At 42.9% G+C, this 18,567-nt stretch overlaps 1 protein-coding gene across 4 annotated transcripts in view; it reads right to left on the bottom strand.

Annotated features, from left to right (window-relative positions):
* The window catches only part of WWP2 (WW domain containing E3 ubiquitin protein ligase 2), a 120,218-nt gene that overhangs the window by 64,198 nt on the left and 37,453 nt on the right, over positions 1-18,567 (bottom strand). The window lies entirely within an intron of this gene.

The following is an 18,567-nucleotide window of genomic DNA, read 5'->3' on the forward strand; positions in this document are numbered from 1 at the left end:
GGTATTTATTTTCAATATTGAGATGTTTTACAAATACCTCTTGGTGACCAAGACACCCATTTTCCAGATTCAGAGGATGGCCTGCTTGCCCCCTCTGACAAGAAAAGCTCATAATGGAGTTGTTCAAAGGCCGAACTCAAATTTTCTCATCCTTAGCCCAGCACATAAAATTGTATTAAATAAGGTATCTACCCAAGTTTCTCTGAGAAAAGGACCCTCAACTGGGATTACAAAGAACCACCAATAGCTGAAAAGTACTGGTGAAACTTTGGATTTTTTTTTTTTTCAAACTAGGGAGAAGATATAAAAAAGGAACTTAACATCTTCACATGAACCATCTTGTTTAATGAGAATACCATGAAGAAATAGGCTTTCTTGGCCCAGAGTTGAACAGAAGAATGTCCCGAATGCTTACAAAAGACAATATTGTTGAAAATGAGTAAGGGACAAGTCTGATTTGTGGAAATTAAACTTTAAAGGTGGACTCTTTTTAACTCAATTTTCTTTCCTAAATTCCATATGTCAAAGTTGCCAAGGCACCTCAGTCAAACAAAATAAAAAGCTCCAAGTCCCTCCCCACCCTCACAGGAAGAAATGTTTAACATCACTGAGCCTTTCAGCACACCTTCAGCCAGGCACAAACATTGAGAAAGGCATTTCAAAATGAAAGCTTTGTCTTTAACATCTACAGCAGGGCGGGGGGCGGATGGCTGGAGGAAACCAAGTTAGTTGCTACTGGGTTTATTCCAGCCAAGAATCCCCTTAAAAGGGCAAAACCCACTCCAATTATTCATCCTGCATGCAGCCCTCAGAAAAAGGCTAAGAAGGCTAGGGCAGAGAAGAGAGGCAGAGGCAATAGAGACCCTGCCTGCCCCATCAGCCCTGTCACACCCATGGGCTTGGAGAAGCCTATAATTACTTCCAGTTGCCTGGACTCCTTGTCCCCTACCAGGGCAGCTGGGCATGACAACTGGGTGGGGCCCATTACCGGTCTCACTCTCAGACTCTTCTCCCTTCCACGAAAGGGTGTGTGGTCAAAGGCAAGAGAGAAGAGTTTAAGAAGCATTTAACCACTAATGACAGCAGCTTAGCCTGCATAGTATAATGGAGGAGGGCCTGCATTATTCTCCTCTCCCTGCTGCTGCCCCCCTCCCCCAAGAAACCAAAAGCAGCTGGGACCACTTTGGATAGATCACACAGCCTCACCCCTGCACCCCAGATTCTTTCCTTCCCCTAAATCTGGGGTTTCCAATTTTTCACTCCAATATTAAATTTAAAATAAAACAACCAGAAGAAAGAGAATAACTAGAGAGTTGGAGAAAATGTTCTGTTTAGCTCAGTTTCCTTCGCTAAAGACTTTGAACAAAGCTTAACGATGGTGCTCTATCTTGATTAGAACCTGGCCCCAATGCTGAAACCATCACAGCCCACACACACAAAAAAGCATCACTGCAAACTGCAGTGGTGGGTTTGGGGATGAGCAAGGTTTTCATCACAGACAACTGAGTGTAGACCCTGCCAGCAACCTCAAACCTGGCCTGATCCCCCACTTCTGGAGCGGGGAAAAAAAGTTATTCGGTCTCCTCGGCAACCCAGGACCAGTCTGAATATCGGTATCCAATTCAGCCAAATCCCATCTGTGGTCAGTACTGTCTCTGGTCACAGGACCTCAAGCTCACTTTGCAGAGTGCCCAGATCTGAAATCTGAATTCTGATTCCTAAACAGAGGCAGACACTTTCCTATCTAAAAGCCTTCTCTTTAAAAAATGCTGATCCCATAGTCAAGACAGTTACTCTCACCCAGTGGTCCCTTCGCTATCTCAGGAAGTGGCTCAACCGTAGAGGAAGAGAATGCCAAGCCAAGCAACAAATGAAAGTGACAAAGTCAAGGATGATCAGACTGCTACCAAGTGTATTCATCTACTGAGGTGAAAGATAGCCAAAACGGACAAACCAACCAACAAGCATTTGTTGTTGCTTTGTGCAGTCGTATCTGACTCTTTGTGATTCCATGGGCCGTAGCATGCCAGGCCCTTTCATCCTCCACTATCTCTCAAAGCCTGTCCAAGCCCCTATTCATGGTTTCCATGATACCATCTATCCATTTCGTCCTCTGCCATCCCTTTTTCCTTTTGCTTTTAATCTTTCCCAACATCAGAGTGTTTTTCCCAATAAGTCCATCTTCTCATTATGTGGTTAAAGTATTTAAGCTTCAGTAATTGACTTTCCAGTGAATAGTCTGAATTAATTTCTTTAAGTACTGACTGATTTGCTCTCCTTGCTGTCCAAGGGACTCTCAAAAGTCTTCTCCAGCACCACAACTCAAAAGTGTCGATTCTGCAGCGCTCAGCTTTCCTTATAGTCCAGCTCTCACAGGCATACATTGCTACTGGAAAAAAACATGGCTTTGACTACATGGACCTCTGTCAACAAGACGATGTCTCCGCTTTTTAGTACACTGTCCAGATTTGCCATAGCTTTCCGTCCAAAGAGCAAGCATCTTTCAATTTCATGGCTGCAGTTGCTGTCTGCAGTTATCTTTGAGCCCAAGACTATAAAATCTGACACTGCTTCCATTTCTTCTCCCTCCATTTGCCAGGAAGTGATGGGACCAGCTGCCAAGATCTTGGTTTTTTTGGATGTTAAGCTTCATATATACTAAGCGCGTTTACTGTATGCTAAGTATTATGGTGACTCCCTAATAACAAATCTAGTGCTATCAGGATTTGGAAGGCAACATGGGATCGTGCTGGATCTGGGGGTTTGAATCCCAGTTCTGCCATCCATAACTTTTTTGATTCTGGGCAAGTCACTTACCCCTCCACGCCCTGAATCCCTCCACCTAGGAAATGAGAGGGCTGGCCTAGATCACATCGATTTCCACGTGGAAATAACCTTAGTGGTTCAATCCCCTCATTTACAGACAAGGAGACTGAGGGTCTGAAAGTGAGTCCCAAAGTTGCCCAACGTCACAAAGTCTCCTCTAATGTTCCTTCCAGCTCAAAGTCCATGATCCAACAATATTTACAGAAGACAGAACTAAAACTGATTCTGTGCCTCCATTCAAAACAAGCCTGACACAGAAGCTGAAAGTCTCAAAGAAGCACAAAAGCTGCCCAAATCCCACTTGTCTACAAATCCTCTTAACCGTGCATTGTCTTTTAATAGCAGCATGGAAACAAATTTCAGTAGGGCCAGGCCAAGTTCCAGCAAGACGGGCCCAGAGGGAAAACAGGCACTAAAAATAGAAGCAAGGAAAAAATGGAAAGTGGGGATGGGAGAAGATACTGCTTCTCCCATGAAGAGAAGCAAAAATACAAGAGACAGTCCCGACCTCTACTCTCCCCATACTAAGCTCACCAGGAAGTGCAGATTGGACATGGGTTGGGGGTGGCAGGGGAAGAATAAGAGGGAAAAGGAAAAGTAGCAATTCAGAGTTAAAATAGGCCCATTCCGGACATCCCACTCATAATTTATGACTCCTTTCCACATCCTACCTCTAGGCTGCCAACCTCACAAATGACAGACAAGGTAAAAATAAATATTTGTCAAGCCCATGGCAAGTTTCAGGAAGACAAAAGGATGCCATTTTTTTTTTTTTTTTTGCTCCAATCAGGGGTGTAGAGCAGTCATATATGGTGGCAAGGCTGATTTCCAGAACTGAAAAACTCAGCTTCAAAGACACACCAAACCTAAGCCAACAATACTGACACTGCATAAGAATGAGCCAACCTCTCCACCAGCCTGGGGAAAAGGGCCAGGAGAGACAGCCCCAGTTCAGGGAAAAATATATTCACTACTTTGTTTCTAGCTCTAAGCCCATGAGAACAAGTCTCAATAGTAAATGGCTTGGAGATATCTTGAACTGAGAGCAGAACATCCTGTGACTCATGATTTGCTCTCATCCCAAAGCAAATGCCAAGGATGTACTGTGCCCTACAGACTCCTACCAGGGCCCCAAGAGAGACACAGCTGCGTGGGTCAACCCTGCCTAGCTTGTAGCAGATTTTAGTACATGGCAGCTCTAGGAAAGAACTGTGTACAACTGAAGCAGAAATGTAGAAGAGACAAAAAGAGGCAGGGACTGGAGATAGCTTGTAGACTTATGATGACCATACAGGCTGAGGAAAAAGGTTTGGAGAAGCGTTACAAATCCCCAACTTAGACAACCACTAAACGTTACGGTTCCACACCAGAAGACCCAGAAGATAACATTCACAGACAAGAAAAGGGAAAAGGAAGGGGCAAGGGGGAAATGAGCCCAGCACTGAAAAGAACTTCCCACACTTACTAGCTGTGTGACCCTGGGCAAGTCACTCTGTTTGCCCCAGTTTCCTACCTCGAAGGGTTGTGGTGAGGATAAAATGAGATATTTGGGGGTTAAAAAAAAAACCACTAAGCACAATGCCTGGCGCATATAGTACGCATTATATAAACATTTATTCTCTCTTCCTTCCCCATTCTCACATCATTTTCCCCAGTCAATTAAAGCAATGCATAAGAGCCGGTACACAAAACAGAGAAATGTTTTATATGAAGACTGCACGAAGATAAGGAAGTTGGAACATATACATAACCCAGAGATCTGATTCCCATGACTGACTTTTGTTTATGGGTTTGCTGGGTGCTAATTCTTTGAAATAAGCCTAAAGAAGGGCAGCCTCCACCTCCAGCCTGTCCCTGAAGCCTACCAACAGGCAAAGCTCTGTTACATAAAGAATGCTACTTCTTGAGAACACCCCTTCCTCCCCAGTTTGAAAGTCATTCCCCCATGCAGCAGCAAATTGAAGAAGCAATGAAGCCTGATATTCCTGTCCTACGCATCCCTTCCAGATAAAAGCAGGAAGAGCAGCCCTACATGAAGTAGTACCCAGGACCAGTGCTGTCCATAAACAGAAAACAGGCATTTACATAGTGCCTATTATGTGCCAGGCACTGTACTAAACACTTTTTTTACAAATATTACCTCACTTGATCCTCACAACAATCCTGAGAGGTAAACGCTGTTGTTATCTCCATTTTACAGATGAGGACACTGAAGCAAACAGAGACTTAAGTGACTTGTCCAGGGTCACACAACTAGTAAGTGTCTGAGGCCAGATTTGAACTCAGATCTTCCTGACTCCAGGCCCAGCTATCCGGAACTCTATCCACTGAGCCATCAGCTACCTCTAAGTACAGACAAAGAGAAAAGTGGAAAAGCACTGGGAAGCCACAAGGAAACTAGGCTAACTAAATGTTATCTAGGCCAGAGGTATCACACACAGCCTCAACCCTCCTGAACCAGATTAAAATGTAATTGGAAATACTGAACAAAATAAATAAAAATACAATAAAACAGATTACATACATTTTAAATTGATGTCAATATATAACTTCGAGGGTCCTTATGTTCAGATCCATGGTCCCCATTTCTGTCTGAGTTTGACACTACTGGTCTAGTCCATTACATGCCAGGCCCAGGAGTTGGGGGGGGGGGAGGTGGCGCAGCCCCTTAGGACACTAAACATGAGAGGGGACTGAAAGGAAGGGAAATGCTCAGAAACAGAATTTTTAGAAAAATGTTTTATAAGTGAACACATTTCTAATGCCCTGAATCCTGCTCCCCACGGTATGTCTTTATTTTGTGATAAGACACGCGTGCATTATGGGTGAGAGTTCAGAACCTCCAGCAGCCAGGGATGGAACAGAGCCTGGTTTTCAAAACTTTCAACAGGCCCCCAAAAATGCTTTATCCTGGTTCTCAGAAGCCTCTGTAGGGAGATTCAGCAGCACTGGGGCGAACCAAGGTGCATATAACCAATGCCCCCAGAAGCCAAAATGGGGCCACATGGAATCTTAAGCAGGCCCCTAAACCCAGGGCCTACTTATGAAAGGCACAGCAGCTAAAGGCACCAGAGGGAGTTTCTGAAGCACCACTGGTTCTGCAGCCTCTCCTCCTGTTCTCTTGCCCCCAAACCCCCAAGGTCATTATCAATGGTATACTTAGAGTTAAGGGGACAGACATAGCGTCTCCCAGAAGAGCAAGGTCCTGCCCTCATGTATCATTATTCCTTACTATCAGGGTCTGGGGGGGGAAATCACCACCTACAACTGTTCCCACCCACACCCACACATGAAAATTCATCTTCAAATACAATGCAATTTTATTTGGCATCATAATTCTTAATTATTATTATTAATTATTAATTATTATTAAATTTAAATTTTTTTAAAATAAGTTTTTATTGATGTCTCTTTTTTACATCACCATGATTTTGCCTGGTTTCTCTCCCCCCATCCCACCCTTTCACAGAGAACCATTCCATATAACTAATAATATTTTAAGGACCAAAAATTTTTAAAAAGGGGGAAAAGTCAGCAAAACTAATCCATACACTGAAAAAGTCTGAAGATCTGTGCAACGTACCACACTCATGGTACTAGCTATACTTTTCAATAGATCCAAGCTATGAGAATCAAGGCAAATGAAATAATAATTATAGCATAGGCAAGCATTTAGCATTGTGTTTGGCACACCATAGGTGCTATTTATTATTATTATTATTATTTTATTATTTATTATTATTAAATGACTCAACAGGAGAATCAGAGATTAATCTTAATCAACATGCAGCCAGAGAAAAGCCTACCTTTTTAAGTACGTTGCCCAGGGTCCAACCCCTAAGTATTAGTAGCCTCAATCCAAACTCATTGGGGAAACTCCAACCGTCACTATCTCCTACCCTAGTTTCAAAGGGATATGCCTCTTCCTGCCTTTTGTTATGAAATCTTATTCTCTGAAATCCCAGTAATTGTCTCTAGGGAGGACAGTGCATTTCATTGGTGGAGAAAATGATCTTAGGTCAAAATTTGCAACTCTATGTGGCTAAAGAGCCCTGGGTGGTAGGGGACAGAGGTGACTACCCAGAAGGTGTGAGTAGACAACATTTTGGCAGGCTTAGGGCACATTTGCTTGGCAGAGTAAAACATTCTGACGTGGCTGCTTCTCTCTGATTCTAAAGCTAACTTTCAATTTGCAAGGGGAAAATTTAGATTAGATTTAGAAAACGTCAGTCAAGAGAAAAAGTTCAAAACAAAAACACCAACCACAATAACAAACAAGCTGAGACAACAGTATGTGAAATATGAACATGGATGTGTTCAGCTGGATGCCAAGCTGAGCCTGCAAAGCCTTTAGGCAGCACTGTGATAAAACATGGCCTGTACACAGGACCGGGAGAGCATGCCAAGGGGGCCGAGATGCCCAAGAACATGGAGCAGCTCCCATTTCAGCTCTGGCAAATGAGGGGATGCAGAGAAAACTTAAACCAGATCTAGAAGAAAGGATCATTCCCCGCCCCAAGTAGGAATATGCAGAAATAATCTGCAAGGATTCCCCTAAATTCTTGATACCAGCAAAAGCAAATCCAAATTCTATGATATGAATACAAAATAAATTTGAAAAAAAAAGAATGTGCCTCGTGACAATTTGCTTCCTTCCCCAGTAAGAAAAGCCATCAGCTGGGGTCCCCACTCAGTCATTAAGAACTGGATTCCAAAAGGTTATTTTAAATTACAAAATCTACCCAACTGACAGCAGAAATACTAACACCCAAAGGGGACAACACAAAAGCCTTCAGAGCAGGAGTCGGTGAAGGATGCACACAGCTGGCTGCAAAATGCCACACACTATTAGCAAAATTATCAGCAAAATCTAAAGCAGCACCAGCTCCCCGAGAAGGGCAAGGCAAAAGGAAGACAAGCCCATGAGGGGAGCCTGTCCTGCCCAGTTATTCTAGAGGTGGAAAATATAAAAATGTCATCCCTTTTAATGCTAATGACTTCCTTCTGAGATTACCTCAAATTCATCCTGTATAAATCTGGTTTATACAGCTGTTAGCATGTGGTATCCCTCCATTAGAATGTGAACTCCCTGAGGACAGAGACTGTTTTACAATCAATCAGTAAATAATTATTAAGTGCCTACTATGTGCCAGGCACTGTGCTAAGTACTGAGGATACAAAAAGAAGCAAAAGATAGTTTTCTCCCCTTAAGGAGCTTACAAGTTGGGGGGGGAGGGGAGACAACATGCAAACAAATATATACAAAGCAAGCTATCTACACAAGATAAATAGGGGGGCAGCTAGGTAGCACAGTGGATAGAGCACCAGCTCTGAAGTCAGGAGGACCTAAGTTCAAATCCAGCCTCAGACCAAACACTTGACACTTACTAGTTGTGTGACCTTGGGCAAGTCACTTAACCCCAACTGCCTAAAACTAAAAAATAAATAAATAAATAAATGAAAAAGATGAACAGGAAATAATTAGAAGAGAAAAGGCCCTAGAAATAAGAGGGGGCTAGGCAAGGCATCCGATAGAAGGTAGGATTTTAGTTGGGACTTAAAGGAAACCAGTCAGCAGTCAAGAGTGGAGGAGGGAGAACATTCTAGGCATGGGGAACAGGCAGATAAAATACCCAGACTGAAAAGATGGAGTGTCTTTTAGGTAGAACAGCCAGGCTAGCATCACTGAATCAAAGAGTACATTTTGGGGGGAAGAGGTATAAGAAGACTGGAAAGGTAGGATGGAGCTAGGTTATGAAAAGCTTTGAATGTCGAACAGAGCATTCTGTATTTGATGCTGGAGGAAATAAGGAGTACTGGAGTTTATTGAGTAGGAGGGTGACATGATCAGATCTGTGCTTTAGGAAAATCACTTTAGTGGCTGAATAGAGGATGAACTGGAGTAGGGAGAAACTTGAGGCAGGCACGCTCTCCAGCAAGCCACTCCAAGAGTCTAGCAATAAGGTGATGAGGGCCGGTACCATAGTGGGGGCAGTATTAGAGAAGAGAAGGCGGCATATTTGAGAGGTGGTAGAAAGGTGAAATCAAAAGGCCTTGGCAAGAGCTTGGATATGAGAAGGTGAGGAGATAGTGAGGAGTCCAGGATGATTCCTAGGCTGTGAGCCTGAGGGCTGGGAGGATGATGTTGCCTTTTATACTCATAGGGGAGGTAGGAAGGGGAGAGGGTTTGGGGAAAAGATAATGAGTTCAGTTTTAGAGTTTAAGATGTCTACTGAACATCCAGTCTGAGATGTCTAAAAGGCATTTGGAGATGTGAGACTAGAGGTCAGGCAAAGAGACTGGGACAGGCTAAGTTAATTTCAGAATCATCAGAACAGAAATGGTAATTAAATTCATGGGAGCTGAAGAGATCACCAAGTGAAGTGTATGGAGGGAGAAGAAAAGAGATCCCAGGACAGAACCCTGAGGGACACCTAAGGTTGGAAGGTATAATTTGGATGTGGGTCCAGCAAAAGACAAAGAAAAAGCAGTCAGACAAGTAGGAGGGAGAACCAGGAGAGAAGGGTGTCTGGAAAACCTAGAGAGAAGAAATGTATCAAGAAGGAGTGTGATCAAGTGCCAGAGACAGCAGAGAGGTCAAATTGAGAAGAGGCCACTGGATTTGGCAACCAAGAGATCACTAGAAACCCTGGGGAGAGAGATTTCTGTGGAATAAGGTCAGGAGCCAGATTGTAAGGGGTTAAGAAGAAGTGAGAGGAAAGTGGAGACACCTATTGCAGATCACCTTTTCCAGTTTGGCCACAAATGGCAGAAGAGAAATAGGATGGTAGTTAGTGGGGATGGAAGGATCAAGTGAGGGGTTTTTTGGCCTTTCTTTATATCCCTCAAACTTAGCTCAGTGTCTGGCACAGAGTGGGCATGTGACCCGTTTGCTTGATTACTTATCTACTTAATTTGCTGTTTAATTGATTTATTGCTCTATAGTTAACTAACAAATGCTCATTTGACTGATTAACTCATTGAGACGCCCCAGTATGCAATAATCAGAAAAAAAAGGAAATTCGCTTCTTAGGATAAAATGAACACGGTTATAAGTCAGAAGTATTTGTTAAGTGTCAATGAATGTAATATCTGAAATGGTATATGCAAAACGCTCACTACTAAAGGAAAACAGCTAGCAGTTCTAGTTTCAAAAAAAAAAAAAGAACATAAAGAAATCTCGCTGTGACAATGAATAGGATAATCTATATGTCATGATCATTGAGAGAGTCAGTTACCAAACAGGGTAATAAGCAATGAACGTACTTACTGTATCACTGCTGACAAAACCAAGTTACATCTCTTAGGGTAAAGAGAGTTGACTCTGGAGTCTGAGGGTCTGGGTTCAAATTCTGTCTCTGCTGCTTACTATCTGCATGATTTGGACAAATCACTTAATACTCTATGGGTCTCCCATTCTTCATATGTGAAATAATGGGGTTGGACTAGATAGCTTTTGAGGTTCCTTACAGTTCTAGATGTTTGGTCTTATAAATGTATTATGTTCAATAAAAAAAAAAACTGTCTTGTTTTTAAATCTACAATATCCCAGCTAGCCAAGTAACGGAATCTAGCAAGTGTACCTACGATCCAAATCTAATTCAGGAAAACATACAAAGCTGAGATCCAAGGCAAGGTATAAATCACAAACTCAAAGATACTTGGACTCCAGGGATAGGAGTTTCTCTTTTGAAAATGTGAGATGCCTCTTGCTGCAATTCTTATGCCTTTGAAGTCCCATTACCAAGTGGCCACCACTCTGTAGGTAGGATGGTGGACAGAATGCTAGACTTGGAATTAGGAAGACCTAAGTTCAAATCCTGACGCATACTTATTAGTGGTGTGATACCAGTCAAGTCACTTATCCTATCAGTGTTTCAGTTTCCTCATCTGTATGATACAGATAATAATAGCACCTTCCTCACAGAGTGAGGATGAAGTGAGATAATATATGTAAAGTGTTTAAATGCTATAGAAATGTTAGCTATTGTCACTACATTTTTTGTTATTCTGTGTAATAAATTCAGATTAAAATCTTGTTCAAAACTTTAAAAAAGGAGGCAGCTAGGTGGCGCAGTGGATAGAGCACCGGCCCCGGATTCAGGAGGACCTGAGTTCAAATCTGGCCTCAGACACATAATACGTCCTAACTGTGTGACTCTGGGCAAGTCACTTAACCCCAATACCCTCACTAAAAAAAAAAAAAAAAAGTTTAAAAAACAAAGAAAATGTTAGATGTCTTTCTTAAGCTTTGAAAACTAAAAAACTAAATTGTCACCAGACCATTTACAGGTAATGAATAAATTTAGAAATATACTAAAGACCAGTATAAATAACCTGCCATGTCATAGCATTTATGTTTTTAGAGTTCAGTCTCTTAGAAACTATCTAGCCCATGGCTGTTCCCTCTCTTCTCAGATTTATTATTAGCCTTAAGCCCTCCCCTTTTTGTCTCCTATCTCCAGGTGTCTTACTGGACATCTCCAACTGAATGGCTCACGGACATCTTTAACTCAACACGTCCAGAACTGAACTCATCTTTTCCCCAATCCCTTGCCTCCTAATTTCCCAATTTCTGTCCAGGGTAACACCAACTTCCCAGTCATCCAGGTTTAAAACAGAGGTCACCCTTTACTCCTCACTGCCTCTGATTTCTACCTCCATGACAGCTCACATATGCCCACCTTCTCTCCTGACACTGCCACCATGCTGCTGCAGGCCCTTGGCCTCTCTTGCCTAAGCTGATACAATAACAAGCCTCCTTCCTCAAGCCTCTCCCAACTCCAGTCCAACCTCCACTCAGCTTTCAAACAGATTTTCCTAAAGTAGAAGGCTTCCTTGGCTTCCTCAAGCATGAGTCTGATAAGGTCACACGCACATTTGATTCTAGAGGTAATAGAGAACCACTGGAGTTTATCATGTAACACACCTCCCCCTGCCACCCAGGGTGATATGAACAGACCTGACCTTTAGGAAAATCACTTGGGCAGCTGTGTGGAGAGTGGATTACAGTAGGTAGAGAGGAGGCAGGAAGAACAATCAGGAGTACAAATGAGAGGTAACAAGGGTCTGATCTAAGGAGGACAGAAAAAGGAACATATACAAGAGATCATGTGGCAATTAAAAGATAGGATTTGGTAAGTGATTATTAGTGAAGAGCCAAATATGACCCCAAAGTTGTGAACCAGGTGACTGGAAGGATGGTGGAACCCTTACAGTAAATGAAAGTTTGGAAGAAGGGAGGGTTTTCAGGAAAAGATGACAATTTCATGATGGCAAAGAATTAGAAATTGAGGGGATACCCATCAACTGGGGAATGAATGAACAAGTTGTGGTATATGATTGTGATGGAATATTGTTGTGCTTTAAGAAATGATAAGCAGGATGGTTTCAGAAAAACCTGGGAAGCCTTATATGAACTGATGCAAAGTAAAGCAAGCAAAAACAGGAGAACATTATATACAGTAATGGCAAAACTGTACAATGATCAATTGTGAATGACTTAGCTGTGCTGATCAATACAACAATCCAAGATAATTCCAAGGGATTTATGATGAAAAATACTATCCATCTCTAGAGAAAGAACTGATGGAGCTGAATTCAAATTGAAGTATCATTTTTTCATTTTCTTTGTTTTTCTTAGTGGGTTGTTTTGTTTTGGTTTTTTTTGCAACATGGCTAACATGGAAATGTGTTTTGCATGATTTAAAATGTATAATTAATGTCACATTTCTTGCCTTAACAATAGACGGGGGAGGGGTGGGAAGGAAGGAAAGAATTTGGAACTCAAGAGTTTTTTAAATGAATGTTAAATAACTGGGTTTTTTAGAAGAAAGAAAAGATGATAATTTCTGCTTTGGCTATATTGAATTTAAGATGCCTACAAGACATCTAGTTCAAAAGTCAGTAAGCAGTTGGTGATACAGAGTCTGGCCTTTAATTTTATCCCCAGCTCTTAGCAAGGTGCCTCATACATAGTAGGCACTTAATAAATAAATGTCTGTGGACTGACTGGAGCTCAGGAGAGAGCTGGATATCTAGATCTAAGAGTCATCTGCACAGAGATGATAAATGAAGCCCTGTAAGCTGATGAGATGTCCAAGTGAGAGTACAGAGAGAAGAACAAAGATGGGTCCAGGACAGAGACTTGGCTTATACCCACAGTTAGCAGTGTGGCATGGATGAAGATAAAGATGAAGACAGCACTTGGACGGTGGCAAGGGAACCCAGAGAGAAGAAAGTCATGAAAACCCAGAGGGAGAGAGTATCCAGAAGGAGTCTCAGGAGACCAGCAGTGCCAAATGCTAGAGACATCAAAAAGGAGGAGGATGGAGAAAACACTGTCAATTTGGCCAGCTTGCTGAGATCATTATTAACTTTGGAAACAACAGTTTCATTTGAGTGATGAGGTAAGAAGCCAGAATGCAGAGGTTTAGAAGGCAATGAGAGAAGAGGAGGTAAAGGCACAAGGTGTGAATGGCTTCTTCAGGGATACTGAGGAGAGGACGGATCATAGCTGGTGGGGATTGGTAAGCTCTCGAGAGGGCTCGTGAGGATGGGGAGAAAGGAGGATGCAGGCAGCAGGGAAGGAACATGCAGACAGGGACAAACTGAAGATTAGGGAGAGAAGGGCTGACAAAGGTAGCAGTTTGCTAAAGAAAATGAGAGGGGATGGGATCAAGGACATAACTGCCCCTGGCAAAGAGAAGAGCCACCTCTTCATCAGAGGTTGTAGCGAATGAGGGAATAGTGGAGGATGACGTTCTAAGGGGAGAGAAGGGAGCTCAGAATGGCCTTGAGTTTTTTTCAGCACTCATCCGAGTAAGTGATGGGGAGGAGTAGTATGGTGTGAGAGGCTTAAGGAGAGAAGAGAATGTCTGGAACAGCTGCTTTGGTTAGCGGGGAAGAGAATCATTTAAGGAGAAGCAGTAGCGTGGTCTTGCTACGGGGAGGGCCTAGTTGACATTAGATAACAAATAAGGGGGACAGATAGGTGACTCAATGGATAGAGCACCAGGCCTCAAGTCAGGAAGACCTGAGTTAAAGCTAGCCTCAGACACTTATTAGTTGCATGACCTTGGGTAAGTCACCTCAACCTGTTTGCCTCAGTTTTCCTCCATGAGCTAGAAAAGGAAATGGCAAACTACTCCAGTATCTTTGCTAAGAAAACCCCAACTAGGGTCACAAAGAGTCGGACGTGACTGAGAGACCGAACAACTCAATCTCTCATTCTTTCAAATCTGTAGCGGACCTGTAGACATGGTTTCGTGAATTTGTCTAGCTCTCCTCAACACACACATCAACAAGAGCAAAGGTGATGGCGGCTGGGAATAAACCAGGGCTTTAGCTTGGCAAAGCAGGAGAAGCAACAGGACAAGGGAGCAAAGGATCTGGGAGTAGAGGAGAGTGTGGAGTTGAAGACCTGCAAGAGAGAAGACTGGCCAAAGCAGGAATGATCGTCCGAAAAGCACTGAGGAGTGAAGGGACGAGTCTGAGGAACGTCAAGAGCTCTTGAACATGGAAGTGGAAGGAACACTTGAAAGTGACAGCAACATCAAAGGTATGACATCCCATACATAACGTGGTGGAGAACAAGGTCCCAGGAGCTAAGTTCCAATACAGTCCAATCCAGTGAAAAGTATCACCCTGACACACTAGAACATTCACAAACTACACCCTCCTTAAAAAGACTATCTTTCCTTGACATTCACACTTACCTACTACCTTTGGAGGCTGTCATACTCTCTAGTCTAGTCATTGCCCACCTGTGATTTAATAAAATATTCCTTCAGTGCCTTTATTTAGGGAGAAATTTCCTCTGAACCCTCCATCTCTTACTCATAACTTTCTAATAATGAAAATTCTATACTATAGAACCTAAATACCAATCATTATGTCATAATTTGAAGAAAGTTTACCTCTCTTCCCTTAAATGGGATGTCCCTTTTATACGGCTTACTATAGGCTTAGATCCTTCCTTCATTTACTACTCATGATCAGGAATAAATTCTTACTCACTGCTAGGATCACTAACGTCATCGAGTCATTTTGGTTGTAATGTCCCCCCTACTGTTACTGCATCAAATGATATATCCCAAACCCAGGTGAGAGACTGGTATATGACATGCTGATTTGTGTTACAGATATTTATGACTACATGCTCATCTCCACCAAACTAAAGCTCTTCAAAGAGAGAGATTCTTTTCTACACTTTGCACCCTGAATGGTGTCCAGCACCGAGCTCCACAAATAGCTGTCAAATGGATGAGGCAAACCCCACAATGGCTGGAAACCTTACTTTCAAAAAATAGAAAGAGATTCATCTCCAGCATTTTTAGTCTCATCCCATAGAGGCCAACTGCTCAGACCAGAACAAAGCCAAAACGTGAGCTACGTAATCAGTCAACAAGCATTAATCAAGTGTTTACTATATGGCAAGCACTGTGCTGAGCACAGGGCCACAAAGAGAGCAAAACCACTGGGCCCTGCCCTCAGGGAGGTCACATTCAAACATGAGAAAACACCAAGGAGGCCAGGCAGAGCAAATGGAAGGTCATCTGACAGGGGAAGACACTTACAGCTAGGGGAATCAAGAAAGGCCTCCTGCACAAGGCAGAATTTGAGCTGAGTCCTGAAGGAAGCCAGGGAAACTAGGAGGCAGAGGGGAGGAGGGAGAGCAACTTGGGGGTGGGGGCCAGCTTGTGCCCAGGCACAAAGATGGGTGTTGCCTGGATAAGGAACAGCACACTGGCCAGTGTAGCTGGCACCATCACTATTTCTACCATGTTACATACATTCATTCCTCTTCTTATAATTTGCTACTCCCCAACAATAAAAACTGGGCCTTAACGGAGCATACATAAAAGCTATTGGATAGGAACTGCCACATAGAAAATATAAACAGATGGTAAACTCCACTTCATGCTGACTGTGCATCCCACCAACTCTAAGTAATGGATACTTCCAACCTAGTGGCTTTGGCTACTTCCATCCCAAGTCAAGCAGAGGAGACATGCAGTCAATGAAAGAATGAGAGATTGAGTCCCGTATGCAGAGGCTTGGTTCCCATCTGTTCCTTTCCTCTTTTCCTGCTTGTACTGCCCCTCCCCTTCTGCCTTCCCTGAATTTACTGAATTATTCCCAGTGGACTCACACCCAGCTTTAGTTTATTTTCCTTTCCATTCTGGGGCAGGCAGTCTGCAGACACAGTTGGCCAATTATTTAGAGGTCTCCATGTGTCTTTGGGGCTTTGTTCAAGTCTAGAATATTACAAGCCTATCAGATCCTCTGAGGTTACTACAGAAAAAAATGATTCAGTCAGTATACTTGATACATTTTCATCAAAATAGAAACAAAAAGGAAAAAAGTGATACGTAGTAAACAAACAAACAGCAAAAACTCATGATAATATCTTAACCAAGGAATCCTGCTCATATTTTCAGGACTATTAATGAAAATACTTCTGACAGTGGAGATTAAACTCAGCGATCCCAGTTTTACCAGCTTCTATGACTCCTACAAGTCTCCCTCAGGAAAGCAAGATGTATGGTATGGATGATTGCTGGCAATCAAATAGGTGTTCTGCTAAGGAATCATTTAACTAAGTCAGAAGACACTTGGGCAAACACAAAGCTGAACTGATTTGCAGAGATAATTTTACTCCCCTGAATCCCCTTACATCTTAACTCTCTGCCCCTAAGACAGCCTTAGGCCTACAAAGAAGGGGAAAGAAAATTTTTAGTTATCTGGTCAATTGATTATTTCACATGGTAATGGAAGTAAATCTCAGGTAGCTGAGAATTCGGCCACTAACGAAAGGCCCCCAACATCGTGGCTTTCCACTCCAAGACCTAGAATTTCACACTCATTTTCTAATGTCACAGTGACTTTGAAGAAGATTGCCAGTATAAGCTTAGGCTATATTTGGATAATTTCCCCTTTCCCTCCAGATGTATTTCATTGGCTCTCCTCAGCTATCCTCAGATGTGATTTTGAACTATTGTGTGTCTATGAAAAGCTTCACCAGCTTATATTCTTGTCCCTCCTCCAGAAAGTTTCCCCCAAATATTCCAAACCCACACTTCTTATCCTTTCTCTAAACTCTTAAATTATTGCCTTTAAGGGTCCTGATCAAATAGGACCTTGTATTATTATTTAATCGATGCATGGGGCTTCTCCTAAGAGAGTAAATTGCTCTGCAAACAAAGGCTCCTTCTTACATGCCTGCTGTACCCAGGATCGGAGCAGCCCCACCGTGGAGAGGTGGAGGGGGCCTCCGAAGCAATCCTGCCCACCCAACCCTGAACAAGCAGCCCTCAACACATAGTAGATCATCCAGCTCCTGCACAAAGACCTCCAAGGAGGGGAAACCTACTAATTTCCAACCCCCTCCCCTTTTCCTTTAATGAACAGTTACAGAATTGAATTTTATCAGGTTACCAAAGACATGAAACACTTAGGGCTTACTGAGAGGCATGACAAGTACGGTGTCAGTTGCCATACTCCTCAATTTTTGCTTGAAATTCATTTACCCAACACCCAGCATTAATATTTTACCAGAGTAGCTGTGCCTCACACAAAGTACATTGATAAGCTCAACAGGACTGTCTGCACGCAAATTTTGGAAAGCGGATGACAAACTGTGAGGCTGTAACAAGAGACCTGGTTTTAGGGTCAGAGCACCTGAGCTTGAATACAACCTCTACTACTCTACAGAGCCACTGTGTGACTCTGATGGTGCACTTTACCTTTTAGGACCTCAGTTTTCTCATTTGTAAAATGAAGGAGTTGACTAGCCGCACTAGATGGCTTCTGAGGCCCCTTTCGGCTCTAACGCTACAATCCTACGCTGGTCATAAAGCATCACTTCAGGCTGCTGCAATGTGCCTCTCCTAAATAAACCAAAAGGAATGCATTAACTATCAGTGGGCCTGGAGAGTCCTCAGCTCCACAATTTATACGTCTTAATTTGGAAGAGGAGCACTGGGGGTGTCTCATAAGCAACAATTTCTTCAGCCCCAAAACGTCCCCTCTCAGATTTCCTAAGATTGGGAAATACCTATCTCCTTCTAAGTAACAAAATACCTCCACTGACTGTCAACTCTCATCCTGTTCCCAAAACAATTCAAGGCAAGTACATTGCTGGGACCCCTCTGCATTGGCCCCCCCCACGGGAAATCAGACAGAATCTGTTAAGACATTTCATGCATAGACTTTGGGGAAATCGGAGATAATCCTGCTTGGAAACAAAGCTTTGAGTCCTAGCTTGGTAGGCAGGAACTAGCTGTAGCCTGGTGATCTCAGGCTGGTGTGGCCCTGACACCACTAAGACCAAATCTAATCAGAGCTTAAGTCAATTAGCTCTTGTGACTCGGAATGAAACATGGGAGAGGAGAAGGAAAGGACACCAGTCCTGGCTAGGCATCTGTAGTTCACTCTCTTCAGGGAGCCTGGCATGATTTAAGTCCCAGAAAAACCTGCCCCTCAGACAGTGAGCACTAAATATTTAGTCTAGGAGGCTGAGTATAGAAGCTAATCTTTCACTATGCTCCAGGGACAGGAGAGCAAAGTACTGTCATTGAAAAGGTAGAAGGTGGATTCCTTCTCCTCCCCACACTAGTCCATCTTAAATTCAAGGCAATAATTCATCCTGCTTCAAGCTCCTGAATCTACAAGGTCCCCCACATTTATTATTGCATTAACTGCTACCATATGGGGTAGCAACTATAAAATGCAGGGGAG

This window comes from Vombatus ursinus, unplaced genomic scaffold, assembly GCF_900497805.2.
Source record: "Vombatus ursinus unplaced genomic scaffold, bare-nosed wombat genome assembly UNPS02005286.1, whole genome shotgun sequence".
Taxonomy (NCBI): Eukaryota; Metazoa; Chordata; class Mammalia; order Diprotodontia; family Vombatidae; genus Vombatus; species Vombatus ursinus.